Consider the following 24,458-nt stretch of genomic DNA (forward strand, 5'->3'; position numbering starts at 1 on the left):
TGCTGGCTCATGTTCAGCTGGCTTTTGACCAACACCCACAGGTCCTTTTCTGTCAGGCAGCTTTCCAGACACTCTCCCCCAAGCCTGGAGCGTTGCATCAAGTTGTTGTGACCCAAGTGCAGGACTTGGCAATTGGCCTTGTTGAACCCCATACAGTTGGCATCAGCCATTGATCCAGCCTGTCCAGATCCCTCTGCAGAGCCTTCCTTCCCTCAAGCAGATCAACATTCCTGCCCAGCTTAGTGTCATCTGCAAACTTACTGAGGGTGCACTCGATCCCCTTGTCCAAATCATTTATAAAAATATGTAACAGAACTGGCCCCAGTACTGAGCCCTGGGGAGCACCACTTGTGACCAGCTGCCATACTGGATTTCTCTTCATTCACCACAACTCTTTGGGCCTGGCCATCCAGCCAGTTTTTTACCCAGCGAAGAGTACACCCATCCAAGCCAAGAGCAGCCAGTTTCTCCAAGAGAATGCTTTAGGAAATAGTGTCAAAGGCTTTGCTAAAGTCCAGGTAGACAACATCCTCAGCCTTTCCCTCACCCATTAAGGTGGTCACCTGGTCATAGAAGGAGATCAGGTTAGTCAAACAGGACCTGCCTTTCATGAAGCCAGGCTGGCTGGGCCTAATCCCCTGCTTGTCCTGTACGTGCCATGTGATGGATCATCTGCTCCACAACCTTCCTCTGCAGTGAGGTCAGACTGACAGGCCTGTAGTTCCCTGGATATTTCTTCCAGTCTTTCTTGTAAAGGGGCATCACATTTGCTAGCTTCCAGTCAACGGGGACCTCCCCGGTCAGCCAGGACTGCTGCTAAAGAATTGCAAGTGGCTTGGTGAGCACTTCTTCCAGCTCCCTCGGTACTCTTGGGTGGATCCCGTCTGGCCCCATAGACTTGTGTGTGTCTTAGTGGTGTAGCAGGTTGCTAAACATTTTCCCTTGGATTATGGTGTTAGTGGTTGGTTTTTTGGGTTTTTTTTGTTTTGTTTTGTTTTTTTTTTTAATTGACATCTTTTTTCTCTTACATTTAATTTCTAGCTTTAGGAATCAGGTGATTATTTTAAAGTTCTGTTTGTGTAGTCTTTTTATTCTGTATAGCGTGAAATCATTACTACCTAAAATAACATACTTATTATTTCTGACATGCAAAGAACAGAGATAACCAATATAACAGCTTTGTCTATTGATTTTTCTCTTTCAGGTCATTAATATTCAGCTTTTGTTTTAGGCTCATGATAGAAACTGAAGGAAAAGAACATTTCTTCAGGCATCTGTAGTTTTTTTTTTTTTTGACTATTTGTCTATAGCATGCTTTTATTGAATGCTTCATTAGTTTAGTGTGACAGAAAATCAACAAAGGCTTGAATTTTGTTCTCAATCTAGTTTGTATCTACCTGCCTATTATTCCAACTAAACACATTTTCCATAAACGATGTTTGGTTATCTGTTATGTATAATTGAAAAGCTTCTTATATTGTTCATGTCTCATTCTCAGCCATGCATGGGCATTGAGACTTGGAGCAAAAATTTGAGCATGTTTTCAGTGGTAAATTGAATTTTTTGTACTGGTACTAATCTTTCAAAGTGCATTTGGGCTCACTATGCAATAAAAGAAAGAAAAAGGGAAGGACACTGTTTTTTACCCCATTTTTTGAAATATTAATTTAATTCCAAAGCCAGAGGGTATTTGTCTTGGTAGAACGTGGGGGCAGTGGAACTTGTGGAACCTTGACTTTTACTGTTTAGTACAGAATGTAATTTCTGTAATTTTTTCACAAACGAAACCAAATCCAATAAAGAAGGTATATAAAAGAATAGATTTGCAGCGCAAAGGTTCATCAAGATAAGAAGGTAGTGTATGAAGACAATGGAAAGCAAACAAAGAAGACATTAGCTTGGTTGCTGCTGCTACAGTGTCTGAGCACACATCCCATCATCTTCAATATGTTTATCTGCACAGTACCCTTGGGGTAAAAAGCAGTCTTAACTTATTTTTTTTCTAGTTGCCTCTGCCAATGGGTAATTGAGCCATGTAGAAGCTGAAAAGAGCCTGTTTACAGTAAGATAAAAACTTCTCAGAGCTAGTTTTAGACTGGCTCTGCTATTATGAACAGCAAAATCTGCACAGAATTGTGCGTGGGCAGCTGAACCCTTAGACCATTTAGAATCCATTAGAACCATTAGAACGGTTTGGGTTGGAAGGGACCTTTAGAGGTCATCTAGTCCAACCACCCTGCAGTGAGCAGGGACATCTTCAACTAGATCAGGTTGCTCAGAGCCCCGTCCAGCCTGACCTTGAATGTTTCCAGGGATGGGGCCTCCACTACCTCTCTGGGAAACCTGTTCCAGTGTTTCACCACCTTCACTGTAAAAAAATTTCTTCCCTAAATCCCGTCTGAATCTACCCTCCTTTAGATTGAAACCATTACCCCTCTGCCCTGTCACAACAGGCCTTGCTAAAAAGATTGCCCCCATCTTTCCTATAGTCCCCCTTTAAGTACTGAAAGGCCGCTATAAGTTCTCCCTGGAGCCTTCTCTTCAGTAGGCTTCATTGTAACCTGCTCCTGCTCACTTACAGATCGCTTGCATGAGATTGTACTGATTTCAGTATTGTCTCTCCGCTGCTGCCAAGTCCCAGGGCAGAGCTACAGCAACAGCATTCCTTTCTGGAGTTTATTTTGCTGCTTTGCTGTCTAAGAATACAACAGGGAGTGCTGCAGGAAGGAGACGGGAGGATGATGGTGAAACAGAAATTTTCAGTATTAACCACTAGTTCTTCTGGTGTGTGCTTCAGCTGGTCAGGCAGAGAGTAGTCACCTCAGTGGTGGCACTGGTCCATGAGGGCATGGAAGGACGTACCTACAGTGAGCTCAGGTAAAACTGAACATCCAGCTAGTGAATTATTTTGTTTACAGGAGTAACCATTGGTGGATACCTCAAGAACAAGGCTCCAACTGTTTCAGTTCGCTGGATTTTGCTTCTAGGTGTTTAGTAAACTTGAATTGTTTTTTTCTTTTTTTTTTTTCTTTTTTTTTTAATGTTGTTGTCTGGTCTCCCTTTGTGCTCATGTCAACATTTAGCCTTCAAAGCATCCTTTTTGTGATGAGTTCCTCAGGTTTATAACCTGTGGGATTTTTTTTCTGTAGGAAGGACATCCTGCTTTTACTGTTTGGAACATGGCTCCCATTTTCATTTTATGAAGGACAAGTTGGGTTGTGGTGGGGAAGAAAGACAGGGATAACAGCATATTGAAACATATAGCCATGCTTTTCCTATTGCATGATGGCTCAGATGAGGTCAATTCTCTTCCTCTACTGAACAATGAGCTTTTTTGTCCCAGTCCCATGCATCGGGGTCCTGTTTTTTTCTTCTGAGAGCTAAGGGGCCAGATCTTTCTTCTGATTTGGGATTTCTGCTGCAGAATATTTTCTTCTCTAACTGCTGCATATCATTTCCAAGGGTTTCAAATATTTGAGCTGCTTAAGCCTCCAGGAATTTTATACTATTTATGCCTCTAGCATCAAATAAAAATGAAGCTTAAACAAATATAGGGCTTGTAAATGGTTTCTAATCCAAATATCCTGTCTGTAGATTGATGGTGCAAAAGACAATGCTCATATCTACACAAGATATTAAAAAATGTGGGCAACATGCTCAGGCCTCTTCTCCCCACCAAGGGGTCTTTGAACTTCTGTCACACTCAGTTACGGACTGCAGGCTTTTTATATCTCTGTGAATTGCTTCTTTTTTGCATCTCTAACTCTCCCTCTGACCCCTGAAAAAAGCTGATTGCTTTTGGCTTAACTCCTTTTTGCCAGATTACCTCCTTGCTATGTAGTTTTCTATATCTTTTGTCAAGGGATTCACCTTCCTACCTTGTAGTCTTCTAAATAGCTGGCATTTTTCTTTGATGCGATTTGGTGGTGTTTGTGTATTTTGTTGCCCAAGGGTTTTGCTTCCATTCAAATGCAGGATTTCAAGGTTTAATGAATATTGTTGTTTATGGTGTCTCATTAGCCCTTGGAACTGCATTCTAAATGTAATTAAAAAGCCCAAAAGAAAGCAAAAATTGGAAATGTGGGGATTCTTGATTTTTAATCTGGCTGTTACATATAATGAGTTGTCAATACTAAGCAATTTATAGGTGGCAAAGGGAAACGTTTCCCAGTGAAGTGAAGATCCTGCAACAGGAAAGATCACTGCAATTGGTGAGAAAGTCTCAAGGTATGATTTTTGAACAAAGCTGCCACTGAAAAGGGCTACTGCAGCCTGCACAGTCCTGTTAAGTTGCCTGTTGGGGTCCTAGGCAGCCTGCAAGACAGGGTCAGAAAGATAAACTGCCCTGACAGACCTACCCTGAAACCTGCTCTAGTCAAACTCCATATATCCTGATACCTCACAGTATTTCTAGAAACAATGCCTGTGGAGGTGGAATTTGGTGGTTTGCTTTTTTTTTTTTTTTTTTTTTTACCCCAACCTTCCTGAACTTTCCATGTTCAGGAAGCCAGGTTTTAAAGATACCTTGCTCTATGGGACAATTTCTTATACCTGTTCTCTAAGAAACAAGACCTAAAGGCTTCCTCAACCCACAGCTGGGATAGTTCCTGATCATAAAGAGTTTGACGCTTTAACTTCTGTTATATTTTGACTGGCTTATCTGTAATAGAAGGAGAGATGAGGACTTCATATTTCTCAGCAGGACACCATTACTGCTGCAGTCCTTTCCTTCTCAGACTCTCCATGTTTTCAGCTACTAAGTTGAATAAATGAGCCAGAAGGGAGACCAGCCTCCCTCTCTTTTCCACCAATGGGATCTGCAACTGGATCACCCTAAGGGAACATAAGCACCTGGGGTTTTCTCCACTGTTCATTCATTGCAATAAAATTTGTAGCTGTGTGAACACAGAATGTGACTGTGAGGCAGATCTGCCATAGACATGATCTAGCTAAGAAAGCATCGGCACGGGTTGGCTGTGATCTTCAAGTTGTTGAACTGAACATTTTTTTAAAATATCAGTTGAAAAAAGGGTTTTTTTCCACCAGGATTATCTGCAATAGCTAAAATTGAAACATTTTATATTTTATATAATAAATATATATATATTTTATATATAAATAAAATATATATATATAAATAAAATACTTTCAGGAAGCAGAAGAATGAAAACATCTAACAATCACATTGATCTGGAAAGCTAACACAGAATTCCTGCACTTTGACTGTAATGCTTGATCTTTGATGCTCTGTATTATAGTTAAAGAACACTACCTCCTCCACCATTTAAATCAGAAAAAAGTTTTCTTTAGCACGTTTTAACTTTTCATCTTATCCCGTTATAGTTCAGGGCTGCTAAAGGGCTATATTTGCTCTCATCAGAGCTCAAAACAGCTTGCTTTTTATTCTGAAAGAAGGTGCATAATTACATTAAAACTGAAAGATAGAATTGTTCAGAAAGTGAAATTTTAAAAAAATATTTGTACAGTTTGACACATCCAGTGTACAAATTATGAAAATTATTTCTATTTAGAGTTATTAATGATAATACAGTCACACTAATTTGCTTATGGAATACACGGCTAATGAGAGAAATTTCAAAATATGGCAATGATGAACAGTCCATAATTAATCAAAATGTTATTTAAATCTGAACTTTGAACTAATTTTAATTATCACCTTTTAGGATAATGATATGGCATAAAAGAGAGTGACTGCATTTTGCCATCTGTGAGACATTCATGTTCCTGCAAATTCTTATGCAAGGCTATAAATACATCTGTGTGTAACTGTGGTACTGGAGCCTTGCTAACAACCGGAGTCAAAGGAGTTGTTTTATTTTCTCACTAAGAGGGATCTGTGCTAGATGAGGAAATGCTGGATGCTCAGCAAGGAAGAGCTTCTAAAAAGAAGTGAAACAGTCATTATGCTAACAAAATGAAGAGTGCATTATGTGCATTTTCTTTTCTATTTATAAACCTCTCTACTTTGTAAATGCAGCATTGCAAAAGACGTGATTATGCATGCAGAATATTGAATAAGTACAGAAGTTTTCATAAGCTGCCCATGCTTTATGGATTTTTTATAAAAACTGCCGCCTGCAAACTAAAAAGTGATGGTGCCGCATCACCACTACTAAACTGAAAAACAGGGAGATAAGTCTTGTCACACCTGCAGACTATCCACCTGGAATACTTAGGTTCTTGCACAAAAGTGGTTACATGTTCGGAACACTTGCTGTCCCTGGATTAGACACCCACTAGCGGCAGTCCAGGGCTTGCTCAAGAAGCCTGAAATCCCATAGCTTGCAAATATGATTGTTTGAGAATTTGGCACGAAGTGCTACAAGTAAGCATCACATTCCCAATTGTCCCAGAGCATCAAAGATCAAGCTCTCTGGAACTTAAGCATTTCTACTGCAAGTAAACTATCTCCAGCCCTTCTTGGGACTGATTATTAATTTCTTTATGGGACAAAGTCACAATGTTGTTAATGGGAGACTGCATGGGTTAACTCTGGAAGATTCAGCAAGAAAAGAGGGTTGCACTTCACGCATTAGATCTTAAGCAGATCTGGAGAGCCAGGGAATTTTTCTGTGCTGCAGTAAATGAGAACAACTAAATTACTACATGGGGAGTGGTTATTGATAATACTGCCCCCCTTTTTCCCCCTCCACTACACCCTTGCTTCTTTGCGAACTAGTTTTGTATGGTCAGAGTTTCCCTGCTGGATTGTGTCTTTGAATTCCAGTATTTGTTTAATAAAACCCTTGTCTCTAAATGGATTTATGTGCTGATTTAAGAGACAACCCTTTTGATTACCTACTGTTATTGCAGGGGGAGGCATACAAAAAATACGACTATGCAATGTTGTCGATAATATGGACAGAGGAGACACATGCTTGCTATTGAATGCTTTTTTTTTTCCAGCGGTCCTTTTAGTATTCAGTGCACATTTTGTTTTCTGTTTTGCATCCCTTTTGCCTTCTCCTATTCCTTTTTTCACTTTGAAACCTGAACGCCACAGTGGTCTGACCTCCTGTATCAGGCTGTAGCTGGTATGTGAGATATGATCACAGGCAGAAACAGGCTCACGCTCTCTCTGCATTCAGATCTGATTCTTGATTGGAAGCATAGAGATACATTAGCTTGTTGCAGAACCTAAGGTAATAGCCTCAGTTTGGGGTTGACTTCCAACTGGTTGAATGGAAGAACAGGCAGAACTGTCCTGTATCTGTCTGCAAGAGGCTGTGCAGACATATTCACCTTGATTTTTGCATCAAGATTCATTCCTCCTTGATAGGTTAAAGCCTATCTTTTAGAAAGATGTCCATGCTTGACTAAAAATACAGCACAACCCAAATCTTTAAGTATTGAAGAATTGCTTGTTGTTTTCTAGTTTTATACTTTTTATATATGCAGTTACACACAGAGCAGGAGCCTGCTGAAGTCCAAGAATGCAGGTTAGAGCTGTGGAGCACAAAAGAAATAAACGTGGAATGTGCAAAAGGAAAACTATTGCTTCTTCTGTTTGTTCCTCCTACCTGCTGAAACCTGTCACCCCCTCATTAGCTTCTGGTGACTTCATTGCCTTTAATCATTATCATAGGCTATTTGTATATAGAAACTTTTTTTAAGGTGTAATTACGGCAAGTCGGTTTGGAATAGCTGAGATGCACAGAGAGTGTAATGAAAAACACCCCTTTTTCCTAACCTCTCTCGGATCTGGTAGTCAAGGTGTGTAATTTCATAAGTGTTATTGTAAACACATATAAATAGTTCAAAAGGAAATAAAAACCTCTTTGAGGTAGTGTCACAATAGCTAAGTATGAAAAATACTAAACCTCTCACAAATCATAGAATGTTTTGGGTTGGAAGGGACCTTAAAGATCTTCTAGATCCAACCCCCTGCCATGGGCAGGGACACCTTCCACTAGATCAGGTTGCTCAAAGCCCCATCCAGCCTGGTCTTGAATATTTCCAGGGATGGGGCATCCACAGCTTGTCTGGGCAACCTGTTCCAGTGCCTCACCACACTCACAGTGAAGAGCAACTGCCCTATATCTAATCTAAATCTACCCTTTTCCAGTTTAAAGCCACTACCCCTTGTCGTATCACAACATGCCCTTGTAAAAAGTCCCTAATTGATAAATTATTAATATAATGAGATAATTAATGACTTTTTGGTTTGCATAAGTCCTCTATCATTTGCCCTAACACTGCACTCATTCGGTATTGTATTAAAATAGGGTGAGAGATTATAAGTCTATTCTTACAACTCTTACAGCCTTAGGCCTTTCACAGATAGTTTTTGTGGTCTCTACTATATTAAGTCTAGAATAATTATTTCTGAGTTGCATTGGCAGTTGGTTTGCTTAGCTCCAGTAAAACTACAGAAAATAGTCAGAAAATAGGGCTGAACTAGTCTATTCCCTGGCCCCGAAGCAGAAACACCTACACCTATTCTGGTTTACACAGGTTGCTTTTATAACCTCTTATTAGAAACCATTACTTCTGGATATGTCCCAAACTCCCTAAGTCTTTCACTATTGCTACTATGAGAAAGCATTTCCTCATATGTCAATTAAATTTCCCTTATTGCAATTAAAGTCAGACTGATATGGAAGACAGCATGAGTTGAAAATTCTCTGTTTAAATTGTGTTTTGACAGATCAGGTTTTAACAGAACAATTTTTTTTCATATCAGTTGAATCCTTCTCCCTTTCATAAAAGAAAAATGAAAAAAAAATGTAAGGGCGAACAATGAACTCTGAACTATTTTGATTTGGAGAGACTTGCAGCATCCTGTGAGAGTTTTAGGTCAGCCTTTCCATGATCCTGTATCTTGTATGGGACAAGCTCTTCTGGCATATAATATTTCTATAATTCTGGATAATGAATACTACACACTGTTTCTAGCCATTTTTACTCCTGCAAACCCATTTATCATTAATTTAATTATACAGGGATATTGGAAGCCATCTGAGAACACAGGACCAAAAAAGACCACTTATGTCAAGTTCACTGCCCTCCAGCAGCAGTAAATCAAACATCAGGAAGTCACATGTCTTCATTCTCTTTCTTCTCAGACCACAAAACACATGACATTCCTCTAACAGGGAAGATTTCACTTCTCTGACTGAAAACATGGCCACTGAAAAATCTACCACAGGAGAGAGCAGAGAGCTCAGGGGACATGGTCAGCATGTTAGCACTAGCACACAACCAGGAAAATGATGGTCCCAGTAAGTGGTTTATGCTCAGGGCTTGCAAAACCCAGGTGGTTAAACAAACCAACCAACCAGCAGCCATCCTCCCTCTCACTTGGAGAAGGTAGATGTTTCTGACATTTAATGTTATCTCTGTGTTTGTGGGCAAGCCGGGCACACACCCAAGTGATTTCTCAATACCCCTAGGAGCACTAGCATGTCACAGAATCACAGAATAGTTGAGGATGGAAGGGACCTCTGCAGGTCGTCTGCTCCAAGCCCATGGATGCAAACAGGGCCACCTACAAAAACTTGACCAGGATCCTGTCCAGAGGGCTTCTGAATAGCTCCAGGGATGGAGACTCCACAACCTCTCAGAGCAACCTGTGCCAGTGCTTAATCACCCTCACAGTAAAAAAAGTGTTTCTTGATATTCAGGGGGAACCTCCTGTGTTTTGGGCTGTGCTTCTTACCTCTGGTCCTGTCACTGGGCACCACTGAAAAGAGTCTGGCTCTGTCCTCTTTGCACCCTCCCTTTAAGTATTTATATACATTGATGAGATCCCCCTGAGCCTTCTCTTCTCCAGGCTGAGGCATGTAATTCATTGCTCAAATACAATACATCAGGTTCATGGTAATTAATATATCTATCATATCTGTGAATCATACCCACTGCAGCAGTCATTTTAATTTTTAGTTCACTGATCGGCTCAGACGATCCATTTTATGAGTCAAGATATCTCCATCTTGAAACAATTTGGAGTTATCCCCACTAATTTCTTTGGAAAATCCTTCCAGATTTGACAGCAAAACACTTCTTTCTAATGTCCTGTCTGGATTAATTCACTACGGCTTTATTCTCCTTTGTACAAGTATTAATTTTATGTCCTTGAGCTACAGATGGTTGGAGGTGGTGAGGGTGCTGAACAGTTGCCCTACCCTTATCCTTCTTTTCATGCATTGGCCTTATGTTACTACTTTTGTTAGTCCTCCCTGCTAATGACCGCTGTTTTCACTAGGAAAATACCAACAGCTTGAGTAGATCATAAGGGAGACTTCTGAAATTGATGATAAGAGCAGATGGTAATCTCAGAGCTCCTCAGAGGTGCAGAAGAAAGGTGCAGGCCAGCACTGTGTGTGACACTGCCAGTGTTGTGATGAACCTCTGCATGTGTTGGAGGTGGGAGGTATGGACTTCCAGTGGCTGTGTGCTCCTCTGAAATCACAGTTATATTTGTACTTATTTTGTCTAGCTGAAAGCGTACATACAAAATTAGCCTCACACAAATCATGGATAACATACTGTACAGGCAGCTGATTTGGCAGATGAAAACTAGCAGGTTATTTTGGAGTTTGCTTATTTTTCTGGGTCTCTTTTTTCCCCTGTGAAGTAGTGTTAGTTCACATATAACTGCTTAAATCACCTAGTCAGAGCTCTGAAATCTCCAGGATTAAGCGATATCTGATCACTGATTCTGCCAATATTGGTGTTGCCTGAACCATGACACAGTAAGAAGGACCTCTGAAGGTGTGACAGATGGCATGCAATTTATCTGCCAGTTGATATTACAAAATATTAAATTGAGCCTACTAATTTTAGTTGGTGAATGGACTTGTATCTGTCATGAGTTTATATCAGGGTAAATAGAAAAGAAATATTGTTTCATCTTCTGCCTGTTATGTAGTATGACATTCTTCAAATGACAATGATTGCTAAATGTGTGAGAGTAAATTATATCCTGTCTTCTATTAGCCATGCTTCACTCAAGGTTTTTTTTTTCCTTTCTTTTTTTTTTTTTGACTGTTTATACACTATAAAATCATTATTAAGTTATTTACTAAGGTTCTTGGGGCTTTGGCACTACAAAACTTCCATTATCGATTTTAAAAACTACGTTTCAAGGTAAACTAATGATTCAAGGTTCATATGAGAGGATCAAATCCCTTGGAAGCACTTGAAAGTCATAATTTATGTGATAACGTCAAAAAACAAGGTGTTCTAACTAGCAACATTATCATAAAGAAGAGATGCTTACCTGCAGTTGTCATCGATAGCACAAGAATGCATTCTCTCTCATTATGACTGAAGTAAGCAGAAGAGATGTTAAACTGCAATGGTAGAAACTAGGTTAAACATTAGGATCAGGCTGATGAAGTCCTGAACAATGCAGTGATCTATTGGGGCGATTTATATTATCAGAATTAGGAATGAAGAAAAAATTATGACAATTCAGGCTACCTTTATTTCTGGGAGTCTGATCATGCAGATTTCTTTCTCTCTTTCTTTCTCTCTTCTTTCTTTCTCTCTTTCTTCTTTCTTCTTTCTTCTTTCTTTCTTTCTTTCTTTCTTTCTTCTCTTTCTTTCTTTCTTTCTTTTCTTTCTTTCTTTCTTTCTTTCTTTCTTTCTTTCTTTCTTTCTTTCTTTCTTTCTTTCTTTCTTTCTTTCTTTCTTTCTTTCTTTCTTTCTTTCTTTCTTTCTTTCTTTCTTTCTTTCTTTCTTTCCTTTCTTTCTTTCTTTCTTTCTTTCTTTCTTTCTTTCTTTCTTTCTTTCTTTCTTTCTTTCTTTCTTTCTTCTTCTTTCTTTCTCTCTTTCTTTCTTTCTCTCTTTCTTTCTTTCTTCTTTCTCTCTTTCTTTCTTTCTTTCTTTCTCTCTTTCTTTCTTTCTTTCTCTTCTCTCTTCTCTCTTTCTCTCTTTCTCTCTTTCTCTCTCTTTCTTTCTCTCTTTCTCTCTTTCTTTCTCTCTTTCTCTCTTTCTTTCTTTCTTTCTTTCTCTCTCTTTCTCTCTTTCTTCTCTTCTCTCTTTCTCTCTTCTTTCTCTCTTTCTCTTTCTTCTCTCTTTCTTTCTTTCTCTCTTTCTTTCTCTCTTTCTTTCTTTCTCTCTCTCTTTCTCTCTTTCTTTCTTTCTCTCTCTCTTTCTCTCTCTCTTTCTCTCTTTCTCTCTTTCTCTCTTCTCTCTTTCTTTCTTTTCCCTTCAGGAAAGTTTCACAACAGTTTCTTGCAGGTTATGCAAACCAAAACAACTATGATCTGGTCAATAAGTCAGACTCGTATTCAAAGTCAGACATAATAGTAATAGCAACTGCTTGGAGCACAATTATCAGTTATTATGAGATTGGACACAATACTACTGCTTGGACAAGAACCTGCATGATTAAGTAGAGGCACAGAGGTCTGATCTTTGTTCCAAAGGACCACCGTAGGTTAAGGAAATACATAATTTTGTAAGTAAATACAAACAGAAAGAAAAAAACCAAACAGGCTAATGAAAAATGGAAGGGAGGTCAACAACTCTGTCTTTTTTCCAAAACATGATGACAGAATCAGGGAATAATTTTGCCTGGGAGGCACCAGTGGAGGTCATCTGGTTTAGGCCCTTGCTCAAAACAGGGTCAATGTAAAACTCCTTTTACATTGCAACCTGCAGGTTGCTCAAGGCTGCGTCTAGCAGGGTTTTGAATAGCTCTGAGTGTGGAGGCTTTATAACTCTGGTCAACCTGGGCCATGGTAGGGCAGTATGTTTAGGTACATACACATGCCTATTCCTGTAGCAAGATACAATGCTGACCATGAAATGTTCTGAGACTTCCCATTTCAATTCATTTTACATGTCACAGAAAGGCAACCAAAATAATTATTTTATATATGTAACCCTGCAGAAAACTAGTTCCAGATAAGCAGAAACAACGACAGAGTTCTGAAATCACAAAACTGTATTCACCTCAGTAATATAGTAGCTTTGAAGTAAAATCCATTTAAATGCTAACAATTAAAAAAAAAAGAGGAGAAAAAAGTAGTACAAACTTCTTCACCACTTTTCATCATATATGTAACCTAAAAGTGGTTATAAATAAGGCATTAAGTACAGATTGCAAAGTTAAGCGTTTTGTAATAAAGCCATTAACCTTTGGCTCATCAACTGGAGACATGAGAGGGAGCAAGTGATCTGAAAGCAATTGTTGCCATAGAGTGATGATGAGCTGCCACTGGGATACAGCAGTGGGTAAACAGGGACTGAGATATCTCTCTCCTGCTAGCAGATGGATGGCCAGCCACTTGGCTACGTGACTCTTGGATGTGTGCGAATTACTTGCACAAAGTGGAACGAGGATGCTGACAGGAAAGGCTTAGAGAAAATCCAACACAGAATATAAAAAAATTCTAACTGGTTGCCACATATGTGGAAGAGGGTCTCCTCTGTCATACCTGAAAAATGCCTAGCTTTGTCTGTTGATCCCTGCCATTTCTCTTGAACTTTGCTGCTGGTTAGCTGAACTGCCAACTCCTGCTCCACTGGCTGCTGAAGATCCCAGCAGTAAGCAGTTATCACTGCACTGAAGGCTGCGTGAGGCAGGTGAATCTGGAGAAGAGGAGAAGAGAAGAGTTCAGTTGGAAGGGACCTACAGTGATCATCTAGTCCAACTGCCTGACCAAAAGCTAAAGCATGTTATTAAGGGTGTTGTCCAAATGCATCTTAAACACTGACAGGCTTGGGGTGTTGACCACCTCTCTAGGAAGCCTCTTCCAGTGTTTGACCACCCTCTTGGTAAAGAAATGCTTCCTAATGTCAAGTCTGAGCCTCCCCTGGTGCAGGTTTGAGCCATTTCAACAGGTCCCATCACTGGATCTCAAGAAGAGCTCAGCACCTCCCTCTCCACACCCCTCCCCTCAGGAAGCTGTAGGGAGCAATCAGGTCACCCCTCAGCCTCCTTTTCTCCAAGCTAGACAAATACAAAGCCCTCAGCTGCTCCTCACAGGACTTGTCTTCCAGTCCTTTCACTAGCTGTGTTGCCCTTCTCCAGATACATTCAAGTACCTTAACATCCTTCTTAAATTGCGGGGCCCAGAACTGCACATAATACCAATCTTATTGTATTGGGTCCTGTCCCTGAAAATCTTACAATAATTTCTAAATTTAGTACTAATTCCACCAATTACTGATTAAATGCTTCTGGGAATTAGTGCAATGATGTCAACTGCCTGGCCAGAAATGATGAACTAAACAAGAACTTTTTATATGATTTAAAATGCACTGGTTTTGCTTTTTGTTTCAAATGACAATGTAATCCACTCAATCCATCAGGTGTAAAGAAGGAAAAGACAGTAGATTAATATGCTAGCCCAAGTCCCTAGATGCTGTTTTCCTTCCCTTAGGAATAAACCTGAACATTTATATCACTGCTTTTATTGCAAGGTCTAGCTGGTTTTCATTCTCCAGCTGTTCCCAGCTTGAGAAGTTAGAAGCTGTCAATTGACTGGAATATTTTTTCTTTGAGACCTGCCACTCTGCTGTCTGAAAGACAACTTTAAATTTTCAATATTCTCCTACCAGGCAGAGGTAGCTGTAAGAGAGGAAAAAATATGTCTGTTGGAGAATGGCTGTTGTGCCTTATTTTTTTGAAGATGTTCCTACTGAACAATCATTAGAAATGAATGAGTAGTATGTACCTAACCCTATAAACTATGAATTCTACTGGTATCTCTTTTCAGAGTAGCCCTTAAAATATAATATAGCCCAAGTTTGGCAAGAGTCATTCTAAATCTTAACCTGGGGAAGGGAAAAATGGGAATTAATTGACTAAACAGAGAGGCTTAGTGCTATTCTAGGTGGAGGTGCAAGGTATCCCTTCAGGTCACCCATTGCAACTCCAAAAGGAAGCAAAGTGCTGAAGATCTTGTGTCATATCCACCAATCAGATGTTGGCTGTAACAGATGGGGTCTCAGATGACAGCAAGCACCCACGTTTAGGCAGCTGATTCATGTAATAAGATGTTTAAGTCCACTCAGTGGCCTCACCTGGAGTACTGTGTCCAGCTCTGGAGCCCTCAGCACAAGAAGGACACAAAGCTGTTGGAGCAGGTCCAGAGGAGGGTCCCAAAAATCATCCGAGGTCTGGAGTACCTCTCCTGTGAGGACAGGCTGACAGAGTTGGGGTTGTTCAGCCTGGAGAAAAGAAGGCTCCAGGGAGAACTTATAGCGGCCTTTCAGTACTTAAAGGGGGACTATAGGAAAGATGGGGGCAATCTTTTTAGCAAGGCCTGTTGTGACAGGGCAGAGGGGTAATGGTTTCAATCTAAAGGAGGGTAGATTCAGACGGGATTTAGGGAAGAAATTTTTTTACAGTGAAGGTGGTGAAACACTGGAACAGGTTTCCCAGAGAGGTAGTGGAGGCCCCATCCCTGGAAACATTCAAGGTCAGGCTGGACGGGGCTCTGAGCAACCTGATCTAGTTGAAGATGTCCCTGCTCACTGCAGGGGGGTTGGACTAGATGACCTCTAAAGGTCCCTTCCAACCCAAAGCATTCTATAATTCTATGGTCCTAAATTGAAAAATCTGAATCTTGAGCTAAAGTCTGCCCTTATCGAGCCAAAGCCTGCTTATGGTGAGTACATACACAGAGTTCCCTACCTCCCACTGTAATCACTTTGGCTGGGTTGCCTGTTCCCCATCCCTTGGATAGGTTCACATGCATCTTATTCCGACTTTCAATGCTGGCTGTGTCAACATGCACACACAGAGCCTCAGCAGATTTCTATGCCTCACCTAATCTGATTCTTCCACTTTTGCTGGTTCAGCAGCTGAGAATTCTAGTGTTCCTGAGACAACCTGAGGTGGCCTTTGTGACGTAAAGAACCTGTTCTACTAGTAACAGCAGAATAAATGGCTTGAGCGAAGCCTAGTAAAGCAAATGAGCTTACTTTATTTCCATATTCATAGCAGTTTATCAATGTTGATGCATTTCCAGGGCCTGATTTGTCTGAAATGACAGTAGCTTTACGCAAATAAGTTCTGCAGACAGTGCACTTAAGGGCGGAGTAATATCTCACAGCTTCAGCTAATTAATTCCCAGTCGAGCCTCTTCACCTCTCTACTCCTCCTACTGGTTCTAATGTTCATCTGCTGTGCCAAACTGGTTCAGCTGACTGTACTATCAGAAAATGAAGGTAACAATTAAAAATAAGTATCTCTATGCTACGTTAGGGAGCTGACTGCTGAGGAAAATACCCACTTGGCACCTGAGCCAGTGCAGTGTGAGGAGGGGAGTGGGTCCCACGACTGGTAGTGAAGAGGGGCAGGGAGGAGGTGAAGTAGGATCTCAGGTGGGCTGCTATGTGCTACCTCTCCTCGGGGATTCCACTGGATTCTTTTTATTCTAGTTAATTTTAGTCAGGTACTTATTAGAATAGCTAAATGAGGACTGCAGTTTTTAAAGTAAAATTTACATATTCTTTATCCCAGTACCAAGATTCCTGTTATAGAATCATAGAATCATTAAGGTTGGAAAAGACATCTAGGATCATCAAGTCCAACCGTCAACCCAACACTACCATGTCTCCTAAACCATGCCCTGAAATGCCACATCTACACGTCTTTTAAATAACTCCAGGGATGGTGACTCCACCACCTCTCTGGGCAGCTTGTTCCAATACCTGACCACTCTTTCAGTAAAGAAATTTTTCCTATTATCCAGTCTAAACCTCCCCTGTCATAGCTTGAGGCCATTTCCTCTCATTCTATCACTTGTTACTTGGGAGAAGAGCCCAACACCCACCTCGCTACAACCTCCTTTCAGGTAGTTGTAGAGAGCGATAAGAACTCCCCTCAGTGTCCTTTTCTCCAGGGTAAACAACCCCAGCTCCCTCAACCGCTCCTCATAAGACTTGCTCTCCAGACCCTCCACCAGCTTCGTTGCCCTTCTCTGAACACACTCCAGCAACTTGACGTCCCTCTTATACTGAGGGTCCCAAAACTGAACACATTACTCATCAGTGCTGAGTACAGGGGGATGATCACTTTCTTACTCCTGCTGACCACACCATTTCTGATACATGCCAGGATGCTGTTGGCATTCTTGGTCACCTGGGCACACTGCTGGCTCATATTTAGCCACTGTTGACCAACACCCCCAGGTCCTTATTCTGCTGGGCAGCTCTCCAGCCACTCTTCCCCACGCCTGTAGCATTGCATCGAGTTGTTGTGACACAAGTGCAGGACCCGGAGGCACTTGGCCTTGTTGAACCTCATACAATTGGCCTCAGCATATCAATCTAGCCTGTCCAGGTGCCTCTGTAGAGCCTTCCTACCTTGATCAGATCAACACTCCCACCCAACTTGGTGTCGTCTGCAAATGTACTGAGGGCTCACTCGATCCCCTCATCCAGATCATTGATTAAGATATTAAACAAGACTGGCCCCAACACTGAGCCCTGGGGAACTCTGCTCATGACTGGCCACCAACTGGATTTATCTTCATTCACCACGACTCTCTGGGCTTGGCCATCCAGCCAGTTTTTTACCCAGCGAAGAATACACCCATCCAAGCCAAGAGCTGCCAGCTTCTCTAGGAGGATGCTGTGGGACACAGTGTCAAAGGCTTTGCTAAAGTCCAGGTGAACAACATCCACAGCCTTTCCCTCATCCACTAGGTGGGTCACCCTGTCATAGGAGGAGTTCAGGTTAGTCAAGCAGGACCTGCCTTTCATGAAGCCAGGCTGACTGGGCCTGATCCCCTGCTTGTCCAGCACATGCCTGGTGACTTCACTCAAGATGAACTGCTCCATGACCTTCCCTGGTTCTGAGGTCAGGCTAACAGGCCTGTAGTTCTCCAGATCCTCCTTCCAGCCCTTCCTGTATATGGACATCACTCTGGCAAGCCTCCAGTCATCTGGGACCTCCCCTGTTAAGCAGGACTGCTGATAAAAGATGGAGAGTGGCTCAGCGAGCTCCTCTGCCAGCTCCCTCAGTACTCTCAGGTGGATCCCATCTGGCTCCATAGACTTGTGAGTGTCCAGGTGGAGCAGCAGGTCATAAACTGCTTCCTCTTTTCCCTGTCCCTGCCTTCCAGCTCAGGGGTCTGAATACCCTGGGCATAACTGGTCTGGCAAAGAAGGCAAAGAAGGAATTTAGTACCTCAGCCATTTCCTCATCCTTGGTGGCAATGTGCCCCTGTGTGTCCAATAGACAATGGAGATTCTCTTTGGTTCTCTTTTAGTTGTTAATGTATTTGAAAAAATACTTTTTGCTATCCCTTACAGCAGTGGCCATGTTATGATTCCCTTTGTTATCAAGCTGTTCTTTAGAAAATCTGTCCTTAATTTTGTGCACTTACTGTAAGTGATAAAGTGAACATGTACAGGAGAAATGAAATGCCAATATTTTAAAAGTCATAATAAATGTCTTTTAATGTTAAAGAGGGTGAATCGATAGGATGGAGGTTATCTGTACAGTAAGAAAAGGTGTTATCTCTATGAGCAGGGAATAACTATAAGAACACATTAAGAAGAATCTTTTCTTTTGGTATTTTGTACTTATCTAATTTCTTTCTATGTAAGTAAGTATGCATAGTATTATTTTTAATGCTGAAGTATTTCTTTTGAGTGTGAAAAAAAAATGGAGGGAAAACACTTCTGAGTGAATTCACTGCACCCCCAAAAAAGACAGTAACTCCCATAGAAAGGAGGGAGGCTTAACCGCAGATGTAGATGGTGCTGAAGTTTTTACTCCATTGGAAAACAATTTAAGAGTGATATTAACTAAATTAATCAAGTATTAAACATGAAGATATTAACTAAAAAAAGATTCAGGAGAGATGTTTCGAAAAAACCCAGCCCTTCATTTTGTTAAAAATCACACACATAGAATTTTTTGTAACAAGTAATATTATTTTCATTTAGTCTCTCTGCCTCCTCCTTGATTTACAATTTTTTTTTTTTACTTTAAATACTATCACTTAAAAACCCAGCTCAGAGTTTTCCTGTGATATAAAATGTCTGAGTGTAGAGTTACACTGAAATTATTACACTTCTAACAGAGAAGATGCTTGTACCTATTAAAGGATTTTTTTAATACAGAATAATTACATTACCTACCAGAATGATATAACCTATCAGGTACAGATTGTGTCTACAAAGGATGGTTCCTGATTTACATTCACATGGCTATAACTGCAAAACTTTGTAGTTTAGATTGGTGTTATTCAAATGAACAGTGACTTATTCAATCAGAAATCTTGTGGAGTAGGGTATCGGTATAATATTTCACAGTGTACAGTACCGCAATGAAAGCAGTTTCTTACTCTTTAAAAGACATAGTTACAGACTGTGCTTATTAATATTGAATCAAATAAGTTCCTCAAACACTTCTTTTCTCCTCAGCAACACAAAATGAACACATACATTTCACACAAATATTCTGTAATTCAAACTGAGCAATCTACATCATATTAACACTCACTGCATAATTTCTGCTAAAAATCACATGTGAATTGATTTCACACATAGAAGAAGTCTGTATCTATTATTAAGAAACCCCAATAGAACAACAAAGAAAATCCCTTAGAAAACCAATTCTATTTCGTGGTTTAGCTGTGACAGAAATGTAAATCAGCATCTTCCAGGGAATGAAATTTGGGTATATTCTCTTTAGTTAGGACTAGCAGAAAATTCTATTAATATTCTTTGTGAATATTTTTTTCAAAGATATAGCTAGAAATACTGCACTAATAGGAGGCAAAACCAGAATATGGTGCTGGGCTTTTTATCCTTTCAGTGAGTTTAAATGAAACAGGTGTTAAACTTAGAGAAGTAGTATTTTACAAAGATGTCTTAGGTTTTCTGAGAAACTACTTTCCTTCTCATTTGTGTTGTAAATGTCCAGCACTGGCATCAATAACAATTGTAGAAGAGCCGCTGGAAAAAATAAGTGCAAGTATGTTGCACAGCAATGTAGATAAGGAAAAGTCTAAAGAATCTGTTGTTTCTGAAGAATCTGTTTGGGTTTTTAAAATTTTTTTTTCTTGTAATTAATATAAAGGAATTGTGATCAATGGCAATTGATCTCAGTGGAATAGAAACATATAAACACATGCCAGAATATGCCAGAAAATAGACTGACCAGGTTGTGCTTACAGAAGCAGCAGGACCTGCAGTGATGACAGTATTGTGTGATGCCCATTCCGGTATCTCCAGCTTGTTCTTGTAGTACTGGTGAGGGTGTTGGGCTCTTCTGCTCTGGGCAAATGTGGGCTTAACAAGTTTTTGCAACCCAGCATGTCCCGTGAAACATGATCCTACAAGTAGCCTTAAATCCTGTATTCGCTTGAATCTAGCTAAATCCCCTGCATTGAAACTAAATGGAAACCTTCTGGTTTGGGTTGGTTTGTTTGTTTGGTTTTGTTTTTTTTTTGTTTTTTTTTTTTTTTTCCAAACACATCCCCATAATATCACAGCACTAAAGACATCAGCCTTGAAGAGTTTTTGTCACTTCATTTAAATCCAATTTATGTAAATGTGCTACTGAAATTATCTATGTGTACTACCTCACAGCATGTGGTTTAGAGGCTGTTCACAGAATTAAATAAAAACTACTGGAAGTGTGATGAGACATCTTTTTTGGTAAAACAAAACAGTTGAATCTCAAAAGATTTTGCTTCAGGAAAGACAGTTTCCCAGGGATGTTAATTTATAAGTGCTAAATGATGCTTCCCACTTTTACTGTGATTAACTACAGAATAAAATTTAAAAAGATTTCTGTTCAAAGAAACATCCTGTGATCTATCTGATGTGTAAGAAGACTGTTCAGATGCAGGTGTTTCTTTTCAGGACCATTATAAATATGTTTGGAATATCAGCCAAGCCAAGTACTTCCAGCTTCTTGTGGATTTACTTTAGCAATTTTCTCCAAACACCTTCTTGCTATTTTAATTATACAACACTTTTTCTAGAAGTACATAGCCAATTGTATTGTTTTACTTGATGCATATTTTGATTTCATGAATAGATGCAACAGGGAACCTGAAGTTTCCAAGAAAGTCACTTTCCATTAAAAAAAAAAACAACTCTGTGGAAATATTGTAGCAGCCAGTAAATCTCAATCTAAAGAATAGAACAGAAAGAGACGTGGAAAGCAAGCTCATTTTTACTATTATGCCAAAGACTAAATCTGAGAGATACAGTTTCTTTTCCATTGCTTATTCATTTTTTCATTGCCTTGGCCCGCTGCTCTCCCAGAGCTTCTGCTGCTTATTGCTGACATTGAATGAATCTGCATTTGATTTGGGATGATCAACCTTAGACTTTCTCCAGTGAATTCACCAATCCAGCATTGTATTTAGCTCCAAACATTTTGCTAATTATTTTTTGCCCTTTGTTTGCTCCAGGGTCCCTATGCCAATGCCTCATCCTCTCTGCTTGCGAGAAGGATTTTATACCTACCTGCTGCATCCAGTGCATAAATAATGACACGTGGAAGTGAAGCAAATTTCACATGACAGTAGCTTGGTGATACTGAGAACATAATTAGTGCTGCAGATGACTGTGAAAATTAAGACTGCTCAGCTCCTTTGCTGCAACTAATACTCTGTAGTATTACTGACCATGTTTCTTGCATTTTGTTTGCTTGAGCTGGAAGACAAACAAGTAGCTGTAAACTAAAGGATTTAAGATAAGATAGAGAATCTCACCACTACATTGTTTTTATTGGTCTAAGCTAATTTATATGGCAATTTATGTTAAATTTATATTTTCTGAAGAAATGTATATTACCAGTTTTAGCTCTGATTTTAAAGGAAGTAGAGATATAGCATAAGGAAGATGACAAAATACCCCACATCATAACAAAGCACATTGTGGTAAGTCTTTTCTGTCCCAAAGTTGCTCAGTGGTTACTATAAATGAATGGTTCGGCTTTGAATGATTCCAGAAGCTGCCTGTGTTACAATATCACCATATGTAGACATACTAGCACTGGAGGTAGGTATAGGGGAAACAGAGAGAGAGCAAAGGGAGAGAATGAGGAGATAATGTTGGAGAGATAATGAAGATCAGAACCAGGAAATTTTGGATCACTCAGCTGTGCAGTGAGGCAGCTTTAATGCTTTAATGGTCCGCAGAAGAGAGGTGGTCTGGAGATAATAGTGTGGTTCCTGTTTTTGAGAGAGTGGAGCTTTGCATATCCTTACACAAGGTGCCTGGCTGCTCCCTGCTGGTAGAAGTGCTAAGGCCCATTCACTTCACTCTGCTTGAATCTCTTCTAGTATTTTTCAGGTGATCATTCAGACCTGTTCTTCTGGACTCAGGTATCCAATCTGATAGCACCAAACCTTTAATATTCAGCCCTTTTCCCCTCTGTCAAGCTGTCCCTCAACATATTTATGTGTTGTTTTAAGAAACGCTATATACATGCCTAGAAATTATGCCTCTGTAAAGGGGGTATGAATGAAGAGGCTGGTTGTTTTAGGCTAACTGTGCCTTTGCTATGTGATATGTTATCTGTAGGTATTGGCAATTTTTAACAGAGTGATTCATTATCAACTCTATATCAGACCCTGCTAATAGTGCAACTGGATTAAAACCCACCTCAGTTGCCAGAAGGATACTTTGACGTGGGAAGATGATTGGGAGTGTTTTCCTGTATGGCTCCGTGGAATCTCCCTGGGCAGAAGCTTTTCTCTTACAGTATCTAGAAACACGGGATATTCTGAGATTCTTGTCCTCTCAGAGTTAAAATGAGAAAGACAAATCTCTTTCCATGTCTCAGGGCTCTTATAGATCATTCATCGCTAAGAGTCACTTAATGCTGGTTCTGCCTAGAAATTGGATAGATGTAAGGTGATTGCTTCTTGCTTGCTTCAGTAATGGAAAGGTTTAAGACTTGACTTTATGAGATTTCCCTTTCAGGATATAGCAAAACATCAGAAAAATAAATCTAGAGTCTACACCTTGTGATTACAGTGAAGGAAGTTTACCTTTCCTTATCAGCAACAGTGTGATAGATATTGATCACATAATGTAAATCCACAAAATAGGTTCTAAATTGCAGACTCTGGGTGAACGAGGTTGTTCAAATATACGATGTGCAGTCTAATGGAGTGCCAGATTTTGAACACCGTTCTTAGATACTCCCACAATGCAAATAACAACAGTAATATCTTCATAATAGACAACACAAAAGTATTGTAGGGGATAAGATGGGTTTTAAATAAAATCTAGTCTAACCTCAATTATGTTTCACCAGATATTAACATTTGTCTTCTCTGTAGTGCACTTGGTACTTTATAAATATTAAAAAATTTAAATCCCACTTTCATCTATCTAGGAGCTGTGAGTATTGTTTTGCAAACTATGTTTGTCTGAGTAGGCTCAATTGTGTACTCACTGACTAATTCAACCATGAGGGGAAAGTTAATCATGAAAGCACTTTTACTTCTAGGAAAAGAATAAAAAGCCAATGTAACTCCCAAATAGCTAAAAGTACTTGCTTATGTCAGTTTGACTGCCTTTTATCTTTTGAAATAACAGCCAATGTAAGCTAAATCAAGTCTAAATATCTACCTACCTATCTATCCATATAAGAATTATGTCTAGCTAATTGGAACTTTGTATTACTATGTTCAATGTTATCACTGTGATATATATTATGTGCAAATATTGTACCGCAATCTGATTTTAATTTAGCATGTTGACTTCCTAGAAAGGGTTTTGTAAGCTTCCTGTTATTGTTTTACAGATCTATTGTTCAAATAAGTTGGCATTACATAGCTCTCATTTGAAATTATGGGCCTTTGGATTTCACCAGCATCAACCCTTCCTGCACTCTTCTTGCATCTAAGCCACCTGAGCTGGAGAAATGAGCTGGCATTTCTGGCTTAGTGACACAGCAGAAGGCATCAGAATGCTATTGACTAAGAAATCATATTCCAACATGGAACACAACATTGTGTGCTAAACTGAGGAGCAATCTGATATTGTTGAACCAGATTTCAGTAATATGAAAATGATCACCTTTATTTCCCTGCTTGTAGAAAGACTTTTAAGAGGTTTAGAGCTACTGCAGGAACAAGAACAGCAAATAACTTCTGTTATGTTCTATATTCATTGCAGAATTTCAGTTCAAGAGATAATTCAGGGAATATGTCTCTTGCAAAAAAGACGAAGACATTATTAGCTAATGTGAGATCTTAACCCTACAGGTAGAAGTTTTTCTGTAAGCTGCTGGACAAATGATCAGTGAAGTGAGTTCTATATAGGACAAAACCAACATATTATGCCATTAAACCACTCTGATTTATAATGCACTGTGATTCATCATAAGAATTTTTTTCCTTGTTTCATGCAGAAATGCTAAGCTGAGTCCCTCTGCTTCCAATCTAAATACATACACACAGACTCAGAGTGATATATCATTACTAAATCAGTTTTCTGTAGTCTCACTAAAAGTTCACACCTATGCCCTTAAAATCCAAGGAAATTTTCCT

The sequence above is a fragment of the Phalacrocorax carbo genome, chromosome 2 (genome assembly GCF_963921805.1).
Source record: "Phalacrocorax carbo chromosome 2, bPhaCar2.1, whole genome shotgun sequence".
In the NCBI taxonomy this organism is placed as follows: Eukaryota; Metazoa; Chordata; class Aves; order Suliformes; family Phalacrocoracidae; genus Phalacrocorax; species Phalacrocorax carbo.